The sequence below is a fragment of the Apteryx mantelli genome, chromosome 3, assembly GCF_036417845.1.
Source record: "Apteryx mantelli isolate bAptMan1 chromosome 3, bAptMan1.hap1, whole genome shotgun sequence".
Classification (NCBI taxonomy): Eukaryota; Metazoa; Chordata; class Aves; order Apterygiformes; family Apterygidae; genus Apteryx; species Apteryx mantelli.
In genome coordinates this window covers 135043663-135068015 of record NC_089980.1, presented here as the reverse complement: position 1 = coordinate 135068015, position 24353 = coordinate 135043663, and positions in this window count along the sequence as shown.

Genomic DNA, 24353 nt, shown 5'->3' with positions numbered 1-24353 from the left:
TAGGGTAAAAAAACTCCTTTTGAAACAACAACAACAACAACAACAACAAAAACCCTCCGAACACTCCGCAGACCACACGGCTTTTCATTCATCTTGCTATGCAGCCCCTGTATACCATATTAGTTTTCAGACACTATAGTCTTTTTGTTTACTGTAGGCCAACCACCGTATCTCAGATGCTTTGCTGTTCTACTCTGCAGCTTTGCAAAAGAGAAAGGCAATAGTTTACATACAGAAATTGTAATGACTGGGTCCAGATAGGTAATTGGTCCTGGTCTTGGTTTTGGATGTTATTTCTTCATACAGAAGCTGATAAAAGCATATTCTAATGAAATATGGGAGACATTTCTGGATTATGACATGCAGATTGCTGCTCAATGGAGAAACAGAGGCATGGGAGGGTTATGTGAACAGCTCAAACCTCCACTTTCCTGCCTGGTATTTCTATTTTGCATGATCACACAGAGTAAAAGCTTCCTGTAAAAGCATTAGCTCTTCAGCACCTTAGGACAACACCTACAAAGAGTTACGTTAATGTCCTACTTTTGCAGTTCCCACTTACTCTGAAGGAGATCTGCTTGCCTGGGTAGAAAATTCATCACTTAACACTCCAAAATATACCCCTATGCATTTCATTGTTCTTGATGTTTGGCTTCATAGAGATGGAAATTATGGGCACATCAGTAGGAAGGGGAAGGCAAGCGAATGTATTAAATTCTGCAGTGCTGCCTGAGATGGGACAGCTCAGTTGTTGTTTCCCACAGCCCTCAACCTCCCTCAGTAACACGCAACTATTGTTCCCTGCTTTTTATCAAAGCAGACATGTTTGCTGGGGTTTTGCAGCTTTCCACATTGAAGGGACAGATGCTTTTGCTCATCATGTGCAGGAATTCCTTTCTATTTTTCCCTACAGTAGTTTGTCTAGGATTCATTCTAAAAAGAGTTGTTTCGCAGCCTTTCTGCTGCACTGCCTTCACTACACAAATCCACCCTGGCTTTGCAATCGAAGAGTTCAGGCACTCATCACTTCCCAAAAGCAGCCCAAAGTGGAGAGGGGATCTGAATATCTTGCATTAACAGCACAGCCCCTTGATGCTCTCTCAGTGGTAGCAATTGTTTATGACAAGAGCTCTGAGGGAAAATACCATGATCCTGATTCCTTATGTTTGCATCGTACGGGACTCAGATCTGTTCTGACTAAGACCAACAACAGCATTTGATTCCACTCTTAATCCGGTCAGACTGCTGGGGAACAAACCCAGGGGGTTCGAGTGCAGCGGGCACGCGGTACGGTATGGCGTGGTATGCCTTGTAGCGGAGCTGGTACAGCACATGCAAGTTAGCTGCAAGGCCTGAGTTTAATCCCCAGCTGTGACTTGGTATTTCTTTCTCATTAAAGGCTCCAGGGTTATCAAAGGTGGGTGAATAGTTGCAGATAAACATCCAGAAAGACCCTCCCTCATAAAGAACGTGCATGTCTTCATTGAAAAAGAAGGAACCCTCGCTGAGAGAGGAAATGGAAAGTCCCATTCAAAATGATCTGGGAAGTTCGTGTCGCAGATGGGACCAATCAGAGCTCCCTTGACAAGGTTTCCGGTCTTCACTGTGGAATAATAAAAAATAATTAATAAAAAGTCCCCCATGGGTCTTTTTTTCTCTTCCTTTTTTTCCCCATCACCGCCCATTTGTCATATGGCAAGACTATCAGTTTTTATGGATCTTGTATTGCTAATGGTGAGTTTGGAGTTTGTTTTGTAGATCTGGATCAGAATGAATTTCTGGCACTGTTTTCATGGAACATTAAGTGCCAAGATTGCAAGATAAGTGCTTGTAAAATAGAAATGAAATAAATAAATACACGTATAGCCGCAGTAGCCCAATTTGCATCTTTTTGAGATTAGATCTGATAAAGGACTAAAAACTCAGTTTTAAGTCAAACTGGAGGGATTTTTTTCTTGTCAAGAAAAAGCATTAGTAAGAAAAAGGGAGACAGAATTCAACAAAGTTCTGAAAGTCTGAAAGAGACATGTTTTGCTACACTTGGCTTTCGTTAGCCAGCAAAAATATATCTTTTATATAAAATATGATTTCTTTAACCAAGCGATGTTTCAAGGCAAAGATAATGTCTTTTTACAGTTCCAATGATTTAGTTTAAAAACACGCTTCTGAGCACACAAACCTATCTTTATGTTTTTTTTTCTTGATGACTTTCTTCTTCTATGGGGAGCAAAGGGAATTGCAGTGGCCAAACAGCCAGCAGTTACTTTTCAGGTATTTACAACTTCACATTTTCATCATTCCTTGATGAGCAGATTGTTTGCTTGTTTATTTTTTGGTTTCTTTCCTTTCACCAAAGTATCTTCTTTGCACTGTCCCTCGCAAAATGAATGGGGACAATAATCCAAACTCGATTGTCTTTTTAACTATTCTCCTCATATTTTGTCCTGAATTTGTACAAGAAATCTATTTTTCTGCTTCAAAGAAAGCTATTAAGCATGCTTTGGGATAACTTTCCATAAGTATGCAGTCCATTTATTTCTACATTTACCGAAGCTTTTCCAAGGATGATTCCTAAAGACAAGAACTTTTATGTTTTCCTGTAGCATCAAATAAGCTTGGTACATATGCCCTTTCTTCAACGTAAATAAGGAAACAGATTGTTTGATTTAACTTAATTATGTTCTTAGCAACCGTATTAAGATGGAGTCCAAGAGACAACTGTTACAGTCCTGACAACAGATGGTTAAAAAATATATATATATATATACACATATATGTATATAGTATCCCACCTGATGGTGTTTCAAAATTACTGTTTTTTTGTCCCTTGCCATAGACCAGCCAGGCATTCTTGATCTGAAGAGGTTGAAAGAAAGATTGCTGCCCCTCTCTATCCCTCCTGGTTAGGTGGCTGTTAAACAACTGGTGTGATTGCTATTTCTTTCCTTTTCATTTCACTATTAAGACAGTTTGCTATCTTTGCAGGTGCATAAGATGCACCAACTTAAGACACAGATGAGAGGAATTAGTATCTAGCTAGAGCCATTTCCCCTGTTTCCTTCATTCTTCTACTTACTGAAGAATTTTTATTCTAGGAGGAAAAGAAAAAAGACAAATGCATGGTCCTTTTCTAATAGTTCAGGCAAGGAGGCCAATTCAGAACAACAACAAACAACTAGGGTATGATTTATTGATCCAGCTTCATTCTCTGAGCAGTATTTAGCATCTATGCACTAATGACAAGAAGCAAGCGGCTCTGCTTCCCTCCTCAAATCCTAGCGCCTGCTGTTAATTCTTCTGAATACATTACCTGACTCAAAAGTATAAAGCTGCTCTTGGCTTTGTCCCTTTTTGAGCCCCAAGGTATGATTTCCATGGACCAGCGCTGAAAAATACCTAAATATTTCTTCCTGCTGCCTTCTCTCCAGCCACTCCCAGCAGCTGAATCACAGTGTCTTGACTGTATTAGGCTCCAGGGGGTAAGCTTGTTCAGTAATAGCCCTGACCTTTTCCTAGTGTTGTCATTCCAAATGACATTTATGGCATAAACAAGCAGTGTCACAAAACTGACAGGCCAAGTTGCCATCTGAGAGAAGAATCACAAAATGGTAAAAAAGAGACTTCTAAAACCATTGACCACATCTTTTTTTTTTTTTTTTTTAAATCCTCCTCCAGCTTCCAAACATCTATCCCTTAAGTGGCAAGAATTATTTTAACATTTGATAATCCTTTCACATCCCTTCTTTTTCAGCAAGTTCCATCATTTTCTCCAAGATTCTGCCATCAGACTGCAATCATTCTGTCTTTAAAAGTGTGAATGCAAGAGAATTGTTGAATATTCTTGCTAATGTTATTCAGGGGGGAAAAAAAAAAGGCCCATGAAGGGAAGGATTAATTCCACAAATTTTAGCTGTCTAAGAGTGCCTCATCTATGCTTGTCTGTCTCTGGTCAGTAGAGAGAGATAAGTCACTGTAGGGTCTGACTCATCTTACCTTAGCATGAGAAGAATCTCTGTAGTGCCTACCTCTCTAAATCAATTGTACAGGTAATTTAGATGGTTAGTTTAGACAACGTATCTGACCTGTAGCTGGCTAAAGTTAGAAGAGATGAACGCTATCCCGTACTGTTCTATTCAGATTGCATTCAGACCTTGCGAAGGATCATAAGATTATTTGTCAACGTCAGTGTCCTCATGCCAAAGAGCCACTATTAACATCTCAGTCAGGGGTAGATTTGAGCTGAAGGTGTTATACAGCATAGGGATTTACTCTGGATTCACACAAACAGAAATGGCATAAATTGTTTCTGTAGGACTTCTCTTCACAAAGAGCAGATCTCCCAGAAAATAGACAGTCTTGTGCTACTGCCACCATCTTGTGCAGCAGGACTTTTTTGAGGTCATTCTGAGAAAACAGGACCTCTTCCAGGGATGTTTAAGCGTGGAGATGTTAAGTGATATTCCTTATAAAAGCAGTGAGATGAGGATCCATGTCTGTTGGCTTTTATTCTTCAGATCAAATAAGAATGCTTACTGTCTGTCAGCACTGAGCTTAGTGAGGTATGTGAATGGGAGCGGTGGAGGAGGAGGGGGGCAAAGAAGGCTGTCCAGAGTCATCTGTATTTACTATTTATAGGTGCAATGCAAAATATGATATATATACATTACACTAGGTGTTTCTGCCAAAGAGGGTGCCCATATACGTGGTGTTTATCTGTCTATAGTTTCAGCTCTGCTTCATTTAAGACGTGTATGCATTGTGCTAGGTTGCCGTCCAAGCTGACGGCAGATGGCAATAGTCCACATACGCAGGGACACCGTCCATATCAGATGTCCAGCCGCATCATATCACATGTCTTCCCACTTGTTCCTCAGAGCAGCCAGTTGTCTGCAAAGGCCTGGTAGGTTCCTTTCCCTAATGCGAAATGCTTCCTCAAGAAATATGCTCATTTATGTCCTTATCTATGCAATATTAATGGTCTATTATTTAACAAAACTGAACGCAACTGAAATAACCTTTTTTGAGGTAAGGAGGAAGGTAATAAGTCGTTAATTGAAAAGCACCAAAGGGACAGTAAAACAAATACCATCTGCCTCGGAGGGCAATATCATTAAGCTCTGGGCACTATGCTGCGGACTCGGTAGCTATTTTTACCCTTGGGCCATAGTTTACTACTAATGACGGATGAGACCAGTCAACAGGGCAGAATCCATCCTGAATGTTCAGAGTTAACTTCAGTTAGAAGCAACGTTTGCCTCTGAGAGATGAAAAGTGCTGCAGGTCTCTGCTGTAGACACAATATAAAAACATACCTCTGCTGACCTCAGCGAGGGTTTCACCACTGACTTCAACAAAGGCAGTAAACACACCTATTTATCCATACACATGTATATATGTGTATACGTGTATATATATATATACACATGCATATATGCACACCTATATATACACATATACATGTATACACACATGCACATATATTTGCACAGAAATGTATTTCTCCTATCATAGTAACAAGCATAACTCTCAAACACTTCAAAAGACTTTGCTCTTGTTCACATCCTGTGGTATCTGAGAAAAGGTTTCAACCGACAGATTATAAGTGCATGTGTATGGGTGTGCACGCACACGCACAGAGATGTGCCCACATACGTACATAAAACAAAAGTAGAGACTGAGTGGCCCACAGTGACAAGCATGGACACTGTGAAAAAAAATTGAAGAAGGGCCCCCCAGATTAGTTAGAATATTGTCCATGTCGTGTTTCTCCATGAGCATTTTTGGCTTACGGACCCAGGTTTAGTCCATGGCTTATACAGCTAGTCCACTGCATACACAACAATGTGTCCAACCACTCATTCTTCAGTCTCATGTGGCTGCTGAACATCTGAAGTACCAGTGAATTAACAGGGATGTATCCTGGAGGAAAGAAATGAGTCGACAGGGTCTGAAGATGTCATCATTTGGTAGTCCTGGTGTCCAGACCAATCCATAAATAGAAGAGCAGTATTTTGGGGAAACTCTTGCTATCTCTGCTTCTGAATCCCAACAGGCCTCCACTGACCCTAAAGATCAGGGAGAAAAGTGTGCCGGGGCTCTCAGCTACGTAAATCCTTTTGTGTGAGGTTCAGAAAAAAAACAGACCATTCACTGTTTTATGAGATTTAGGCTCTTCTTGAAGTTCAGTTCTTCAGTAAGACCTTAATAATGGATGCAATGATATCAGCATATCTATTTTTCACAACTCTTTGTGGGTCTATAAATAGTAATGCTATTTTTAAAAATCAGAGCAAAAATGGCATGAACGTGAAGACGGGAAACAGATTTACGACCAGATGATTTCCTCACCTCATTTGTTCCCAATGTTTAACTTTTTCACTTGCATTTCAGTTGGACTGGAAAACGTCTGGGAGAGAGGACTTAGACCTTTTTTGCTAGGCCTAAATGATAAATACTTACAACCAAATGTGGTCATGTGTACATTTAGAAATATATTTCTAAGTCATTTACTAAATACAATGGCAATAACTTTTGAAAACATTGTATAGAAGTACTTTGTCTCGTTTTAGGCAGCTTAAAATTGTGGCGCCAGCGGTATATCCAAGCCCTTTTAAGCTGACCTGTTTAGCGAATGGATCTGCTCTCTGAAACTCTTCAGTGTATGTAGTTGCATATGTGGATATTTGTACACACATATAAGTGATCAAAATTATCATCTGTGTTGTGTTTTATATATATATACATACAACAAGAGAAGATGCATGCCTTAGGATACGTAGATTTATACACAGCGTATTAATTCACCTCTATAGAATTTACAAACATTTAAATATATAAAATATTATACTAAAAAATTTCACCTATAAAAATTGTGTTGAGGTTTTAACATATGAAATGTTTGTTTGTTTACTGAGTGGTTAAAAAACTGATTTAGGTAGCAATAAGAACTGGGGAAATGAAACTTATTTGCTCATTGTAGCCCAGCTGAAGAAAGGAAGGGCAGGTGCTGGTTTAAACTAGATTGCATTTGTGTCTGCGTGTGTGTGTGTGTGTGTAAGCGTGCACATGCATGCGTATGTGTGTTTGTGTATATACTCCTGAAATGAAAAGTAAAAAGCAAAAAAAAAAAAAAAAAAATGCAAATACCTAACTGCCACCCTGTTTAGCGTTTCAAGGAGAAGGAGGAAGGGAGGAAAAAAAAAAAAGAACTTCAGGAAAAAAAATAAAACATCAGCAGGCAATTAGACTAATCTTCAGCAAGCCAGGCTTGTGGGATCATTGTTTGGTATTTGCTAGGGCCCAAGCTGTGTGCCCTGAAGGCCCGACCTTCTAATCATTATCTGTCTGTTTTATTACCCAGCCAAACTGGGCCCAGTTTTAAATAAAATATGCAAAGGTTTCTTAAATTATCACCTGGGGCAAGGCGGATCGCCTTTCTTGCTGTACATGTTGTTAATCTGTGAAATGCAAATTCCCTTCATCTTATAGTTGGGCTTTATTAACTTTTTTGAATTTAAAATTTCTCGAACAATGAGTTCTGTCAGCTTCTGAAATTATATTTTCTCTCTCTCTCTCTTTCTCTCTCTCTCCCCTTTTTTTTTTCCTTTTCCCCCCTCCAACACGGAAGCGAGTTTAAAGCATAAAATCACCAGGGGAAATAAGAAGGGTTTCATCTCGCTTTCAGAATTTAATTGGCTCCTTAGCAATTATTAGTTTTTGCTGTTAAAGTCTTTTTTTATTACTATAAGTATTTTCTTAAAGAAACCGCATTACCTTTCTCGGGTGAGGACCTAAATGTCACAGGAAAAAGATGAAGGGAGGATGGCAGCCTAAAAGGAAAGGAACAGACTTCAGAAAGGAACCAAGAAACTTAATGCTATTGATCTTGCTACAGCTAGAAGTTGGGCGATTTAACCCTTGCTTGCTTCAGCAATCACCGTTGGAGTTACATTTTTCTTCTGAATATGAGACAAATTAAGACGCTAACAGCAATTAAAGTGTTAGCAACGATAATGACAATAATTCTTATTTTGTTTCATGTGCAGCAGAAAAATTTCCCTGGAATCCAGAGTGATTAATAAGTCCTTGGGCAGGAGGACCAGGAGTCCGTTCCTTCCCCCCTCCGCTGATCTGCTGCTCGATAACGAGCTAACCGTTTAATCACAGCGCTCTCCGTTCAGAGAGAAAGCTTTTCACAGCGAGGACCATCTCTGACAACGTACCTAGAAAGCACCTGCATAGCGCGGTCAAAGGGAGCTACTGCAATTTTAACTCAGGTTCCTGGCTCCCTGCCGTCACTAACTCCACCAGTTATGTTATTTCAATTCAGGTTATGCTTAAATGACCAAACGAATGGGACAAGGACCCTTTTCTGTCTCTGAGGTCAAGAGGTGCACCACAGATTGCATTCACGTTGCCAAACTCCCTTCCCTCCTGAAACAGGCTAGGTGCCTTCAACCTGTCTGTTAGAAAATCCCTGGCATGAGCTATTCCCAAGCCTTTCCCAGGCTTTGTCTGAAACGGTGCTAGTTGGCACTGTCCAAAATTGTGCCAGGGAGCAAAGAATTAAGCAATAGGGATTATCACAGGGTGCTGCTCGAGCTTGTTTTATTTACTATTGCAGACGTAACATCAGTGAGTGCTCTCCAGCCAAGAAGCAACGAAAATGGAAGGAAGCATTTTCATGTTCTCCAGACCCTTTTACTACTCCGTAGCTGAGTAGGTGACTAGAAGATCAAATGAATGAGTGGATTAGGAATCCAAGAAAATGTGGCAGTCGCAAGCCTTCTCATGGGATTATACCACTGCTAATTTTTGTAATATCTGTAACATAACGAATGAAGCCTGGCATTCAGTTGGCAGAACTTCTCCAGCTGATATAACAATTCAGAAATCACAGCTGCTAGCATTCCACAGAGAGATCCTAAAGGAACATTTAGCATCTAACATCAAAAGGGGTAACTGCGGTAAAATGAAGCAAATTTAAGTACCATAATAATATCATTGATATGTGGGAGCTGTTGGTAGAATTTCTCCCTCGGAATAGATCTGATCCAGTGAAATTTCATAGGGTCATAATCTCCTTTTTGTTGCACCAGTATAAATCTTGATGAACACCATGGAAATCAATGGAGATAATCCTGATTTAGGCCAATTGCGGAAAGCAGAAGGTGGCCCCATCTGTAGATACTAAAAGTAGCTTTGATTTTTTCCTCATGGCCAATGATGTCCAGCATCCCCTAGGGATTCTTAATCACAATGGCAGTGTGCTACCTTACAACTAATCAGTTCCCTATGAATCCTGGAAACATATTAATCTGACTCATCTTTCAAGCACCATGAGGCCAGAATAATGTCTTACATTTGTAAGAAAGAAGTGAACATGTACAACAGTAATGAACGAACGCTCAGCTGGTAAAGTGAAGGAACTGAAATGTGCAAATACAAATTGACAAGAAGAATAACGACACCTTTGTATACGGGTTATTGATTACACCTGGAGCTGTATGAAAATTGCAAAATCAGCTTTTACTATCATTCATTCAAATTCCAAACAACTATCGAGTTAAAAAAAAAAAAGTCCAATAAATGGTTTCACAAAGAGAATTTTTTTGGGAGCAATGGGTTTTATATTGTAAATCTCAGGCAGGCAAGTATGTTCACAGATGAACAAGAGTATTCGTAATTTGCTATCTTATTTGCTTACCTTGCCACATGCTAATTTAGAAGTTTAACATCGAACCTGATATTCAAACACTGAAAGAAAGAGGAAGAATAGTTTTGCTGTCCATGTTCTGGCCTAATCAATGGGGAGGATGAGATCTTTCTGGAGAACTCTGGAAATCCACACATATTTCTGAAGTCAAAATGGACATGGGCACCTAAAAACTATTTACAAATGGATCTTACTGTCTCTGTGCACCATTAAATCACATTCTCCCTTTTTTCTGTATTTTTTTAGGTGACATTTTCTGACATGGTGAGGTGATCTTGGGAGTCATCTCACCCAACATTAGCCTCCTAAAGGTCAGATATCTTATCTAATCTGCTCTTAGGCTTCCACTTTCTGCAAAAATATCTCTAAAGACTCACTTCTCCCACCTTAAAAGAAATGAGAATTTTTCTGGCAGAGCCAAGCTGGTGATTGCAAGACAGACTAGATAATAAGCTTTTGGATGGTAATGAGCAGGTGAGGTTGCTTCCATTTATACATTTAGCACTCTGGAGTACTGGTCTCACCAGGGGCCTGTAAGTACTATTTCAGTGTAATAATAATAATAATAATTATTATTATTATAACAACAACAACAACGACAAAACTATAACAAAATAGCAATAATTTACTTCCACTCTGGTGAGCATCATAAAACGTATAACATAAGCAAACAGTAAATCACCTAACCCAACATAAGTGATTTTTTGCCTGGCCTTTTTATTTGCAAAATTATAAATGTGTTCTAAATAATGAAATGGCTTTTGATATGAAAAAAGGCTTCCAAATTCCTTGTGTAATTCATAAGAAATAATCCATATGGTTATAAATGCATCCTATTGAATAGCAAGTTCTTTGCTAGATGCTGGTGACATCAAACTTACAATTTTCCCTCCAGAAAAGTCGATTCAAAATATAACAAGGATATGTAAGGCCAAACCATCAGCTGATGCAAACTGGCATGATTGTTTAAACTGAAGGAGCTAAGTTGATTTGCACCACCTAAGGTTTAGGCTCTTATGATATAATGTTGTTTGATTCTTCTATTCTATGGCTCATAGGAAAAATCAAGCAATGTCAAAAAGATTAACTGTAAATGGTCTTGTGTTTGATCATCTTTGTGCTTCAGTTATAATTACGGAGTCAAGCCTAACAATAGTCTCTCTATAATTTCTTTATTGGCATGCAAAGTTTGCACAGTAAATATTTCTTCTCATCGCATTTTTTCCCTCTCCAATGAGCTCTCAAAGCAACCATTCTGAACTAAATAGCAATTGAACTGGACTGTTATTATTCTGTACATACTAATTCTGCTCCCAGCTATTTTTTTTTAAAGCATGAAATTCACAGATTACAAAGCTTACTGAATCATGTGAACCCATCTTTGAAATGAGTCTGAACCACAGATTTCAAAGGCCCAACTGACTTGAAACTGCACTTCCTCATCAAAGATAGATGTTTAGGGCTGGTGTTCTTGTTTGATCCAAGAGATAAGTCCTCAGTCTTAGTCTTCTAGAGGAAAATCTTGATTTCATTCAAGTCCAGTGGCAAGATTCCTATTGTTTGTTAATGAGGTCAGGACTTCGGCTCCAGATTTCGGCTTCCTGAAGTTTGGGTGTAGAGGGAGTTCTGAAACCACCACTTTGATTTTGATGCCACGTTTAATGAAAAAGAAGAATAAATTGATTTCCTGGAAAAACAGTCATCAAAGTAAGGCTTACCCAATCTTCAGTGCCAATTCATATGTCTGAAATTTGAGGTTACTGCAAAGACTCCTTTTGTGTGGAATAGCCTTTGGATTAGATCCTGTGATCATAATTCTACAGTTCACACAGGAAAATTAATCACAAGTAACATTTGCCATTACATAATTTAGAGTATGCTTATGCAACTTTCACTACATTAAAAAAAAATGCCAATATAGAGAGTTTCTTAAATGTATTGGTGGCATCTTGTTCCAGCCCCATTGAACACAGGAACACATTGGCAGACAAATGCAAAGCTGCCAACTATTTTGGAATCGGTGAATGAACATGAGTTTGCGTTTTTTTTCGTCCAAGATATAGCCTACTAAACCAAACTTGGTGTTCACAAGAGTCTTACAATTTTATTTCCTTCATTAAAAAAAGACAGAGGGATTTTTTTTCCCCAAAGCTTTCTGAAAATTTCAGTGTGATAACTGACTAATGCTATTCAATGTGAAACGTTAGCTCACATTGGCTACTAAAGCAGGCAAACATGAAGCAAATTAGCTGCAACAAGAAATTCAAAAAGATACTAATCACATTTATCTCACATCTTCAAAGAGGAAAGGGCCAAAAAACTCAAAGAAATCCGCAGTAGCTTTAAGAGGTAGAGAGACTTAGATTTTTTTATATAGTGGTTGCTGTTTTTGTTATTGGTGTCATTGTTATCATCATGACTATTCATATTTTATCCATATATTATTGTAATTTTTTAAACCCATTAGGGATCAGATCAAGAAAGCGAATACAGGTATTTCATATGCCCTTTGTAGATACAAGAAACACGTATTAGCCACCCCCTCCTTGTGACTGTTTTGTGGCATATTGGTGCCATGGTGACATTTTCTCATACACAAGCAGCAGCAATGCTCATACAATTTCTTATCAACAGTGTATAAACCAGATGTGGTTTTAGTTAAAAACAATTTTTGACTTATGTGAATTCGGCTTTCTTTTGAGGTTTCAAAATTTTGGATTTTTTTTTTCTGCCCTTAATAGAAACAGAATATATAGTTTTTGTAAAACCATCTAAAGTATCACACGAAATTGCTGACAAATCAAGAGTGAGTTTGAGTAAATTGCTAAAGTCACAAGAAGGAAATGGTAATGACAAAATATTATCAGATTTCTAGTCCAGTTTTTCAAAGCTTCCATCTACAAGATAAATTTCTAAATAATTTGAGAGCATATAAAAGACTTTCATGTTGATCAGATTTAATTAATCACTTTTTGGCAATGCTAACATTTTATTCAGTAAAATTTCCAAATAATCTAAGACAAAAGGGGGAAAAAAATAGGATTCAGATACTGAACTAACTACAAAAGGTAGGGTGTACAGATGTGGAATAACCTGTCAAAGTCTATAACTATTATATATTCTGTATATTCATCTGAATGTTACAAAGTGATGTTTACTAATTCCAGCGTAAGTAGCGTGACAAGAGTTTCTCTCTTTAAATATCAGTTGTTACATCACTCGGATCTCTTTCTTTGACTTGGACTTTGAGGATAATGTCTGTATTATCCAATAGGCATCAGTAAACCTTCAGTCCAAGGCAGCTATAATTAAAAAAAAAAAAAAAGACTAAATACTGAAGTATAAGGGAAGTTTTCAAGTGCAAGACATTCAAACTAGTTTCATACATTAAAGCAACAGACTGCAAAGAAATGGGAAAACTAGTCTGACAAACCAAGGAAAACCGCGCTAGCAACTTCAGCCATGAATGCTCACATTGATTCTCCACTAAAATCAAGACGAAAATGATAAACAAAGAAAAATGGAGTGCTGCTAGATGTGTGTCCTTCCTTTCCTTTTTCATCGATCTGAACTGGATGATACAAAACACCAAGAGCCAGAGTCACCATGCCTCAAAGTCACCATCAAAAAACTATATGTTTATTGTAGGCCAGCTGCCTAATTTTATTCTGTATTCAATGAAAAAAAACAGGTACATCAATGGGGCAAGCAATTCCATTCTTTTAGTTATTTTTAGTTATTTTTCTTACACCTTTGCACACTGATGTAGGAGATCTGATGTCTTTGATAATTATTACCAGTAAGAATTCTTCTTTCATTTTGTCTTGGGGACATAGAGTTCCTGCAGACACTGAAACAGCAGTTAAGATCAGGAAAAGATATTAAACTACACTAGACTGGACAGGGTCATATGTCATCCTCTGGTAAGTTAATTATAAAATATCATCTTCTATACCAAAGAAATCTCCAGCGCACAAAATGAAGCTGTGCGAGGTAATGGTTGGGGCTGAAGCGAAACGTATGAGTCCCAAGTGAAATCGCTTGTTTGGGTACTTAGCTGAATCATGGAGTTAATTAAAGAAGAGGTTAATGGTTGCAGGAGTTACCTGCAAGGGAAGCCACCATATGATTTTAAAGGTGATTTCAGTAACAAGGTGAGAACTGCGTGCCTCAACTCCAGCATCTCAGTGAACTGCCCCAGTTTTGTTGACAATGTCAAAACCCAGGAAAAGGAGAACAAACCCCTCCTTAGTCTAGAATATAAACTCACTGAAGCAAGGAGACAGACTGAATCCCTCAGCATTTGGGGGTAAAATGGTCCCGTGTAGGAGTTTAAATACAACAGACATGTACAAGCTTTTATTGGTTTCAGGGTTTTGTTTGTTTGTGTGTTTGTTTTGGTCCTGTGCTATGATTTTCTGCTATGCTAAAATAACTAGTACTTTTGATTTAAGAAAGTCATTTTGGGCCACTGTAATCTTCCAGATGGTAAATTTAAAATTGATGATGAAAATTTCAGTGGATAAAATTAGGTGAGGCGATTCTTCTTTTTCTCTGAGATAGCTGGGATGAATCTCCTTTCAGAAACATCCTTCTGTTTCTCAGGACCTCCTACTGTAGACAGCATTTAGATGACTACCTGACTTTTAGATTACTAAAACAGGACAAGATGAATCCCACTCCAGAAGACTAGGGAGATGAGTCAGACATACCGTTCACTTTCCTATATCACCATTAACAAATGTGTAAGTATGCACTGCTCTGCACAGGGAAAGCTTTGCATCGTGCATCAGGCGTTCATTACAACTTGAATACTGGGAGGAGGAAGACTATGAGTGACACAGGCCTGAACAGACAGGTATGCATGGGCAGCCTTTTATGGATGAATGCTACATCTTTCTTGTGATAAATAAATAGCAATGGTTTTCTGTCAGATGTTCCTTATAACCCTCTGTCTTTCTGCCCGTGTCCATCCGTTGTCTTTTCTTTATGCTGCCATAGACAAGCACAGACTTGTATTTATCTATGTTGCATTTGTACAGCATCCATCCCTGCAGGATCTTAGTCCATTGCCTTAAAATCCTGTTTGACATCATAATAAAAAAAGGAGAAGAGGTCCATGGGCAGCTGAATAGGTGAAACCTGGTTTCCTACGGGATCTCTGTGTTTGAACTGGATTGTCTGCTCTCTGTGAGGACAAAAACTCATATCTGAAGCATTGCAAGCTTTGGGAATTTATAGGCCACAAAGCATCCAACCAAATAAAGATATTTACCATGTAGACAGACATTGGATGAGAGGACTCCCACCCACAGGCTCTGCAACCCAAGATGGGATGCATGTGATTTAGTGTAGATATCTCTAAAACAGATGTCTCCGTTGCCCTTGGCTCCATGTATAGTCAATGCAGATGACTATATTTCTAGATATTTCTTGGTCATACTCCATTCTAAAATAAATAACTGAAGTCAGATAAATCACACTCAAATGTATCTATTTCTTTTCATTGACTATACAGGGAGTCTAGGTGAAACTAGACCACAGATGCAGACACGGGGATGTCTGCACTTGACCAGACAAATCCCACCTTTCTTTCAACAGGAAAATTTTACTCATCTAAGGCTTGAAGTTTTGGAAGCACTTATTCCAAGGAACAGCAAGGGCTGAGCTCCTAAGTAGATTTGACAAGGGAACTGAAAACTGTGTGAATAATGTTACAGTAAAAAGGTTTCATCCACTAGTAAGGGTGTAATCTCAATGGTCTTTCATAAACAGATACATAACTCAACAGCCAGGCTGTATAGCAATAACTTAACTAAGGAATTCTGTCACTGATTTATTTTTCTACTTCTGAATGATTTTAACATAACTGAGTGTTGTGTCTCTTCTTTATCTTTTGGATCAGATCTATTCAGAAAATATTAATAATGCTTCATGTTGTGGCTGTACATTCTAGTTTGAGGTAACATATTTAAAACTGAGAATGCTATTGGCATTTCTGAATAAAATTCAACCGTTCTGGGTTAGGAGTTATGAGAAATTTTTTTTTTCCTTCAGTTGTTTTCAGCTTATATCTTTGTGCAGAATGTGGAGTTCAAGGTTTGAACAAACCTAAGACCTCAAAATAAAATTCCATCAAAACCATAGTCCCACCAGGTTTCACGTCAAGATCATGGGAATCCATGAATTTTGGATAGCCTCCAAATACTATCAGCACTATTTAGCACAGATTTGTTTCAAAGATAGGTCCAGAATGATTCAAAAACAATGAAAAAATGTCTAGCTATTTTGTACCTAACTTAGAAGTGGTGGCGGGTCTGAAACATTTGGAGAAAGAGAGGTGACTGCACTAAGGTTATAAACCATAATTATATTAAAAAACTTGAAGCTGAAATTGTATGTCTTGAGGGTAGGAGGAGCATGCTGATCATGAGGAAGCAATGTGAAAACCTCCCGTTGCCTTTTCAAAACAAAGGTACACGGTCAGTTTGATACTAAGATTAGCTTTAATTCCAGCAACAACTGGAACAACAAATGCCAACAGTAGTGGACAACAGATCTATCTCCTTAGTTTTCTTCATTTATTTTCACAAGATTGAGTAAAAAAAGAGGAAAAGAAGTAGGAAAACAAAGCTAAAATTCCACAGGTAGAGCAAATCTTCTGATTTTTCAAAGATGATAATCTTCCTTCTGTCAACCCTCTTTTGGTCTAGTCATATTATTATTACTACCACTAAAGATAATAAAAATAAAGGTAAAATAAAGCCCCAAATCACACAGGATGCAGATAATGTAGTCCGTGAGTCATAAAATATGCAATAGGTATGTGCAATAGGCTCTTGTGACTAATGTTCCTATAATGAGAGTTTCTATCATCAGGTCCGTTGTGTCAGTTCGTAGGAGATGTGTAAACTGACAAAAGTCTATGCTACGTCTTAGCCCTACTTATGTTATCCATGCTAGGTGTGGAAAAGTGCAGTGGGGTCTAAAGTGATGTACCTCACAGGCAGATGCGAAGTACTGTAGCTGATGCTCACAGCCTGCTCTTGGACCTGTGCGAAAGCAACACCTGACAAAACGAATCATCTTTTGCACTGGACTAAATCATGTGCACTTGGTGGAGTAACACCAGAGCTCAGTCAGGACTTTTGCTCGTAATCCAAGACCACAGATGAAATCCCTCTGCTGGAGCTGGTCCAGAAGAGAAGCTGATCCACACAGAACTAAAATATAAGAATTAAATAAATAAATACTTAACTATTGCTACTTATCAGCACGACTGGAAAAATGGCACTGCAACAACTCAGAATAAAACTTGTGCTATCACCAAAAATCTCCCCCCCACAGATAAAATGTTTCTGAGTTAGGAGCTGAAATCAAAGCTGAATAATTATGTGTTATTATGACAATATCTATTTCAATATTTATACCATGTTAGATATTCCTGAATACATACATTAAATAGACATATGTGTGTGGGTATGTGTATATGTTTGTGAGTACAGATGAAATAATTTAAAAAATATCCAAGGTAATTTTATTTCTAAAAAATAGTAAAAAAGAAAAAAAATCACTAGCATTCCGAGTTCCAGCCTGAAGCACATTTTTACAGCTGAAAATAGGATCTCATAATGAAAATGCTGACACAACCTTAACTATAGAGGTGGTAGCAGGCAATGCTATAATAAATAATGTGGGAAATATTTTACACTTCAAGGCAATTACATGTTCAGCCATCTTTAGGATTTCTGGGCCATGAAGGGTAGGGATTAGGTGTACTTGACAAGTGTAAAAGACCCATGACTCATGACTGCTAGAAGGCACAAATGAATTACAAAAGCTGAGAGAAAGCTTTGTAATCACATAGCATAGGTAAAATATTTTTTATTTGGGGTAGATAAGGATCAGGTAAATGGAAGGATACACACTCCAGATTCCATTTAGTTTGCTTCTTGAAGAAATAGTGAAAGTTGAGTTAAATCTATTGTCCTAACTTGCCTGCCATCCATTTGTGCATTTCTCTGTGCCACACAAATATGACTTTAATTTGCTTTGAAATGAAAGTTCACACTTGTAGAACAGTACTAGATAGGACCAACTCGGTCATTAAGTAGGCTCTCTCAGTTGCAGAAACCTATGCAGTTGAGTTTAAGTTTACAAAGACCCCTAAGAGCATCTTCCTCAACCTTCACCCACCGCAAGCAACAAATAACCCAACACCAATAACAGCCTCTTTGTTTAAGTGATGACTAAAGACCTCAGTCTTGGATTGTGAAGCATCTGTCCCCTCTTTCTGCTTGGAGTTACATGTAATCGCTTTCCAGTCGGTGGGGAGAAATGCCCACCATAAGGAGAGAATTCATACGACCTTAGATATTATTTTCATATGAGACAAAGGACCTTCTGGAAGTTCTTGTTCCTCTCTGTTCATTAGAAAGAAAAGTGGCAATTGCAGACTTCGAAACTGCAGATGCCTGAATTACAATGGGTGAACCACTCTCCTAGCCTCTTGGTTTGTCTAGACTGTGCTGTAGCTGGTCAGTACTAATTGGGTGCTATAGTTATTTTCACAGCATCTGTCAAACGAGTTCAGACTTTGCGGCGTAAATCCCATAGCAAACAAGTACATATCCATGTGATAATGCTTCTGGTAAACCCTGTAAGGACACCAGAGAAGGAGGAACTACCCTGCCCTGTCATCTACAAGAGGTCCCTCCAGAACATCATTGTGTAGACACAAGAATGAGGGAGACACCATGGTCATTTCCTGTGCCTACTCCTGTCCAACGTCTCCCGTGTTTTAAGCTGCTTCTTATTATGTTTTCCAAGAATCTGTGCTGGTGTATGGGGTATGTATTTTCAGAAATGTTTATCTGACATCGGCTTTTCAGAAAGCAAACAGAATTCTCAGCCCAAGAAAAAAAAGCAAACAGCCCCTCCCAAACATTTTATCTTAGATGGTTAATAAATATTTGAAATATCTCTGGATCTTCGAGTGCTGAGGGAGCTGGCGGACATTATTGCTAAGCCACTCTCCATCATCTTTGAAAGGTCATGGAGAACAGGAGAGGTGCCCGAGGACTGGAAGAAAGCCAATGTCACCCCAGTCTTCAAAAAGGGCAAGAAGGAGGACCCAGGGAACTACAGGCCAGTCAGCCTCACCTCCATCCCTGGAAAGGTGATGGAGCAGCTCATCCTGGAAGTCATCTCCACGCATGTGGAGGAAAAGAAGGTGATCAGGAGTAGTCAGCATGGCTTCACCAAGGGGAAATCATGCCTAACCAATCTGATAGCCTTCTATGATGGAATGACTGGCTGGGTAGATGAGGGGAGAGCAGTGGATGTTGTCTACCTTGACTTCAGCAAGGCTTTTGACACTGTCTCCCATAGCATCCTCATAGACAAGCTCAGGAAGTGTGGGTTAGATGAGTGGACAGTGAGGTGGATTGAGACCTGGCTGAATGGCAGAGCTCAGAGAGTTGTGATCAGTGGCACAGAGTCTAGTTGGAGGCCTGTAGCTAGCGGTGTCCCCCAGGGGTCAGTAGTGGGTCCAGTCTTGTTCAACTTCTTCATCAATGACCTGGATGAAGGCACAGAGTGCACACTCAGCAAGTTTGCTGACGATACAAAACTGGGAGGAGTGGCCGATACGCCAGAGGGCTGTGCTGCCATTCAAAGACACTTGGACAGGCTGGAGAGGTGGGCAGAGAGGAACCTCATGAAATTCAACAAAGGGAAGTGCAGGGTCCTGCACCTGGGGAGGAATAACCCCAGTCACCAGTACAGGTTGGGGGTTGAGCTGCTGGAAAGCAGCTCTGCGGAGAAGGACCTGGGAGTGCTGGTGGACACCAAGTTAAGCATGAGGCAGCAATGTGCCCTTGTGGCCAAGAAGGCCAATGGTATCCTGGGCTGCATCAGAAAGAGTGTTGCCAGCAGGTCGAGGGAAGTGATTCTCCCCCTCTCCTCAGCCCTGGTGAGGCCACATCTGGAGTACTGCGTCCAGTTCTGGGCTCCCCAGTACAAGAGGGATGTGGCACTACTGGAGCAAGTCCAGCGAAGGGCCACAAAGATGATTAGGGGACTGGAGCATCTCTCTTATGAGGAAAGGCTGAGAGAGCTTGGCCTGTTTAGCCTGGAGAAGAGAAGGCTGAGAGGAGATCTTATCAACGTGTACAAGTATCTGAAGGGAGGGTGTCAAGAGGATGGGACCAGACTCTTTTCAGTGGTGCCGAGCGACAGGACGCGAGGCAATGGGCACAAACTGAAACACGGACACTTCCATCTGAACATGAGGAAAAACTTTTTCACTGTGAGGGTGACAGAGCACTGGAACAGGTTGCCACGAGAGGTGGTGGAGTCTCCTTCTCTGGAGATTTCAAAAGCCGCCTGGATGCAATCCTGTGCAATGTGCTCTAGGTGACCCTGCTTGATCAGGGGGGTTGGACTAGATGATCTCCAGAGGTCCCTTCCAACCTCAGTGATTCTGTGATTCTGTGATCTTCAGTCATGTGTTCCTAAGACTGTGTGTGAGTTCATCTGGAATGTTATTTCCAGCATATACCATGTCTATATGGTCTTTGTTAGAATATTTGACAGAATATTAACTTTTTAGATCTATTTACACCATCTTATTTCTTACTTTCATCAGTCTTGGCTAAAACAAATGCAGTAGATAATGAGGAACAAGCAAGGAAGCAAGCAAGGAGACTTCTTTGCTTATAAATTAAGTTTGATTGCCTTTTTCAAAAAAAAAATCATGAAAGATGTTTCACAGTCTGTTGTTTGGAGAACTACAGGGGAATGAAGGAGGACTGGAGGGTTAACTACAGTAGGATGGAAATGAAACCTTGGTCCCTTAATATGATGTGTCCAGAATTTTAGTCAATTTTTTAATTCTAATTTCCATGATATTTTGAGTACCCTAGTGCCATTCAAATTGTTCTAGCCTCACTTTTGTCAGCTGCAGCTTATTTAAAACTCCTTCTTTCTAGCATTATAACAACTACCGTGCAAAATGATGAATATTCAACTTCCATTTTAGAAGTCTGTATGGCTGCAGAGATAGATACATACTTTTCAGTATATATCAGGGTTAGGTAGCAGCATGATAGCTTAAGACACTTAAAATAACGTGACACCAATTTATTGCCATTAGAAAAAAAGCCTTTGGAAAAGACCCTAAGCATTATGTTAGCACTGATATGTCAATCCTTTATTTGAAGGATGGCAAGTCTGAATCCCAGCACAGCCTTAATTAACAGAAAATAATTAGCATCATTTTCCCAGCTGTGAATTTGAGATTTTTTTTTTTTTCCAACAGAATCCATTGATTGATAATTAAGGAGGAGTTAGTTGTAATAAAACTCCCAGTATTGCAATTCCTAATTGGCCTTTAAGGACATTTTACAGTTACAGTTACTTTGTTCCAGGCGTTTTTTAGCTTTTTTTTTTTTTTTATACCAGCTTTAATAAGGAGTCCTTTCTGAGTGAGGTAAAAAGGATGCAGCTGAAAAGGAAAAGCCACCGTAATGTCAGATCTGTGAATTAAAAACTTAGCATATAATACAGTCCATTTGATTTGTTTGGGTAATAATTGGTGCTAAGTGAATGTAAAAAGCTTTGAAGTTTGGTTTGAATAACCCAAGATTTATCCAGGCACTTGAGTCTTGAGATTAAACTGCATTATCACAGAGATTTATGTAAATGCTTAACTTGATGCACAGTAAATGCTCCTGTTGGCTTCAGTGGGATGGAGCATCGTGTGTATAGTTAAGCAGATATACGTATATCCTTGAAGGAATGCTGCCTTAGGCTGGAAATCTTATAGGAGCAGATTCAGTTCAGGGCATGTCTGCTTGTTTCACATTTCCAGCCAATCCTCAACTACTGCTAGCACAGTGTCCCCCAGGGCACTAAAACTTTCTTTTACCAACTCTACAAGCAGAATTGATCTAAAAGCACACATTTAATGATTTTCTGATATTAATGCATTGACATAATTTTGATTTTGTTTCCTTAAGCTACCTTAAAATTTCAGATTTCAGTTGGAAAAAAAAAATCTTATTTGTGTTTTCTCTGTTTCTTTCCTTTCCCTCATTTCTGTTTATTCTCCCACCTGAAAAGCAAGCTGGAAGAACTGACAAAAAAAAAGGGGGGGGGAGAGAGAAAAAAGATCTTATACCTCTAAGTACAAAATGATCAGAAAATATTTTATGCAAATTCCCTTTTCACAAAGATGATTTTCTAGCAAAAAATATGTGTGAACAAAAAATGTCAAAGATCTTTTTGTATCAGCAAATCCGTAAGTTCAATGGAACATTCAAATATAAGAATAATACTATTTGACCAAAAACCTAAAAAGCAACCTTCATAGGTAAACTGGTGATAAAAACTGTTTGCTACTGTTATGAAAGCAGATACGAATAATCAGACTTGGACTTGCATTGGTGCTGTCAGTGGCCACTACAGAAGGATTTAAGCTTGCATAGGCTCAGAGAAATAATTAACGGTTCATTAAAGTCTGCTGTATTATGGGCAAAAACATTGCATGATGAAGGAATTTTGCTGTTGTTGTTTCCACTGGTTATTGTCTTGTTGTATGATTGTTCTGTATTGCTCATGTGTAATTTTTGGGCTGCCTTTGTCAATGAAGAAACCTTTCTGTGTGATCAAAGCATCCTGGCTGTCTTCAGAAGAACACGTCAGCTCAGTTTCTTCATCCTGGGAAAGCTACACTGCTGCTTTTCCACCTCTCCGAGGAGGATGTCAGATCACTGACCTGTGACTTTGCTACATCTTGGCTGGACTAATGTAGCTTTCTGTCTTTGGAGATCTTCCAGGAAAGCTATACGCTGGTTACAAATTTATTCAAAATGCCTCCACCGTATTTCGTTAACACAGGCTGAAATGTCCTCTCTTATTTCAATCACGCTGAGGTCACCAGACTGGTTTTCTGTGCAAAACAATCTAGAGAGTTTGACACTATCATAGTTGGTGTTCAAGGCAACTTGATTTTCTTCCTAGCTAACTGCACTTAAGTATCATTTCAGCTGCCAGGAGCACATGAGTTACAATAAAGCCACAGGCCACCTTAGCCAATATTTGAAGCTGCTACAGATGCTGATATCAGATATTTCAAAATAAGCTGTGCAAAAAATAATAGCATATATAGATGTGAAAACTATAATGTATATTTACAGATCAGCTGTACATGCATAATGAGGACAATAATCCCAAGTATGCTTATCACTCCCTAAAAACGGAAGGATTTTACCTCTTACGAGGTTTTATTTCAGGTCCAAGACCGGTCCCAGTGGTAGGCAATGCATGTGGCCACCTAGGGTAGCAGACTGCTGGAAACAGCAAGCCACCGTGCTCCACCTTCAACTTTGCCAATGTCACAGCCCTGCAAGGCCCAGCTGGCTGCTGCCACCACGGAGGGAAGGATTAGCAAGCATGAGGTGGCAGCTTTTGCTTATGGTGAGGGCCCACACTGAAATAATCGTTGCCATCCTTGTTTCACTCATCCCCTGGAGGCAACGTTGGCGTCAGCTGAATGCATATGTACGTTTGCGTTCACATGCATGCGTTGTCTGGGCACACAGCTGGGATAAATCAGGGTATCTCTATGGATGATAATAGAGCTTGGCTGTCTTTCACCCGTTAAAGAGGTGGGCCTATAAGTATCACATGGGGATTCAGCTGGATAGCGTAGAAGAGAAATTGTCTCAGTTGACCTTAGCCTTCTAAGAGAGAGCTGTCAGGTCTCAGCTAGTCTTGACTCCTCAAGTGAAAGAGAGAGCTGAGCATGCCAGAGAGCTAATCGTTGTACCAATTATAAAGCTATTTAAAAATCAAAGCAATATGGAGTACCTTAACAAATGAGATAACAAATTAGCAGAGCAAATCCAAAATTTTGTCTCCATTTGCTGAGCTGAAATTCTCCCCCATATTGAAAATTCATTGGCAAATTATTTCAATTGCCTCTCAAAATTGCTTTCTTTGGAGGACTTAAGATTTACGCAGAAGATTTACAATTTCCTCAAAATATTTCTCTAGTCTTAACCTAATCATCTCCTATAGAACCCTTCTCCCAATAAGTGACCACATGAAATCCTGTGGTGGGGGAATCTAAGGCCTGCCTGCCAAAATCTCTAAGCATTGCTGTTATCATCCCATCAGTGATTTCTGTTCAATTTTCCTCTTAAACTGCACAGTTTTATGGAAATCAGAGTAGGAAGAGACCTCAGAGTATTGCTTGTTCCATTGCCCCAAAAGAGACCCAGCTACAAGCAAACACGATACATGCTTCCTTGACTTGTTCACAAAAACCTGCAGTAATTAAGTTTCCACAATCTCTCCAGAAAATCTGTTCCAGGCCTTAATGGTGCCTGCAGTTAGAACATTTTTTCCTCAGACCTCTCCTGAATCTCCCTGCTTGTATTTTATTCCCATTAGTTCTCCTCCCCCCTGCAAATATAGGGAACAGTTCATTACCCTTCTTTGCAGCAATCTTTTTACATCTTCAAAGACTGTTGTCTTGTCTCAGCACAAATTTTTAGTCCTTTCAGAGTAAACAAAACCCGTGAAAGAGTCCCGACGAAAGAACGGTACCATCTGAACTGGAGACACTGATAAC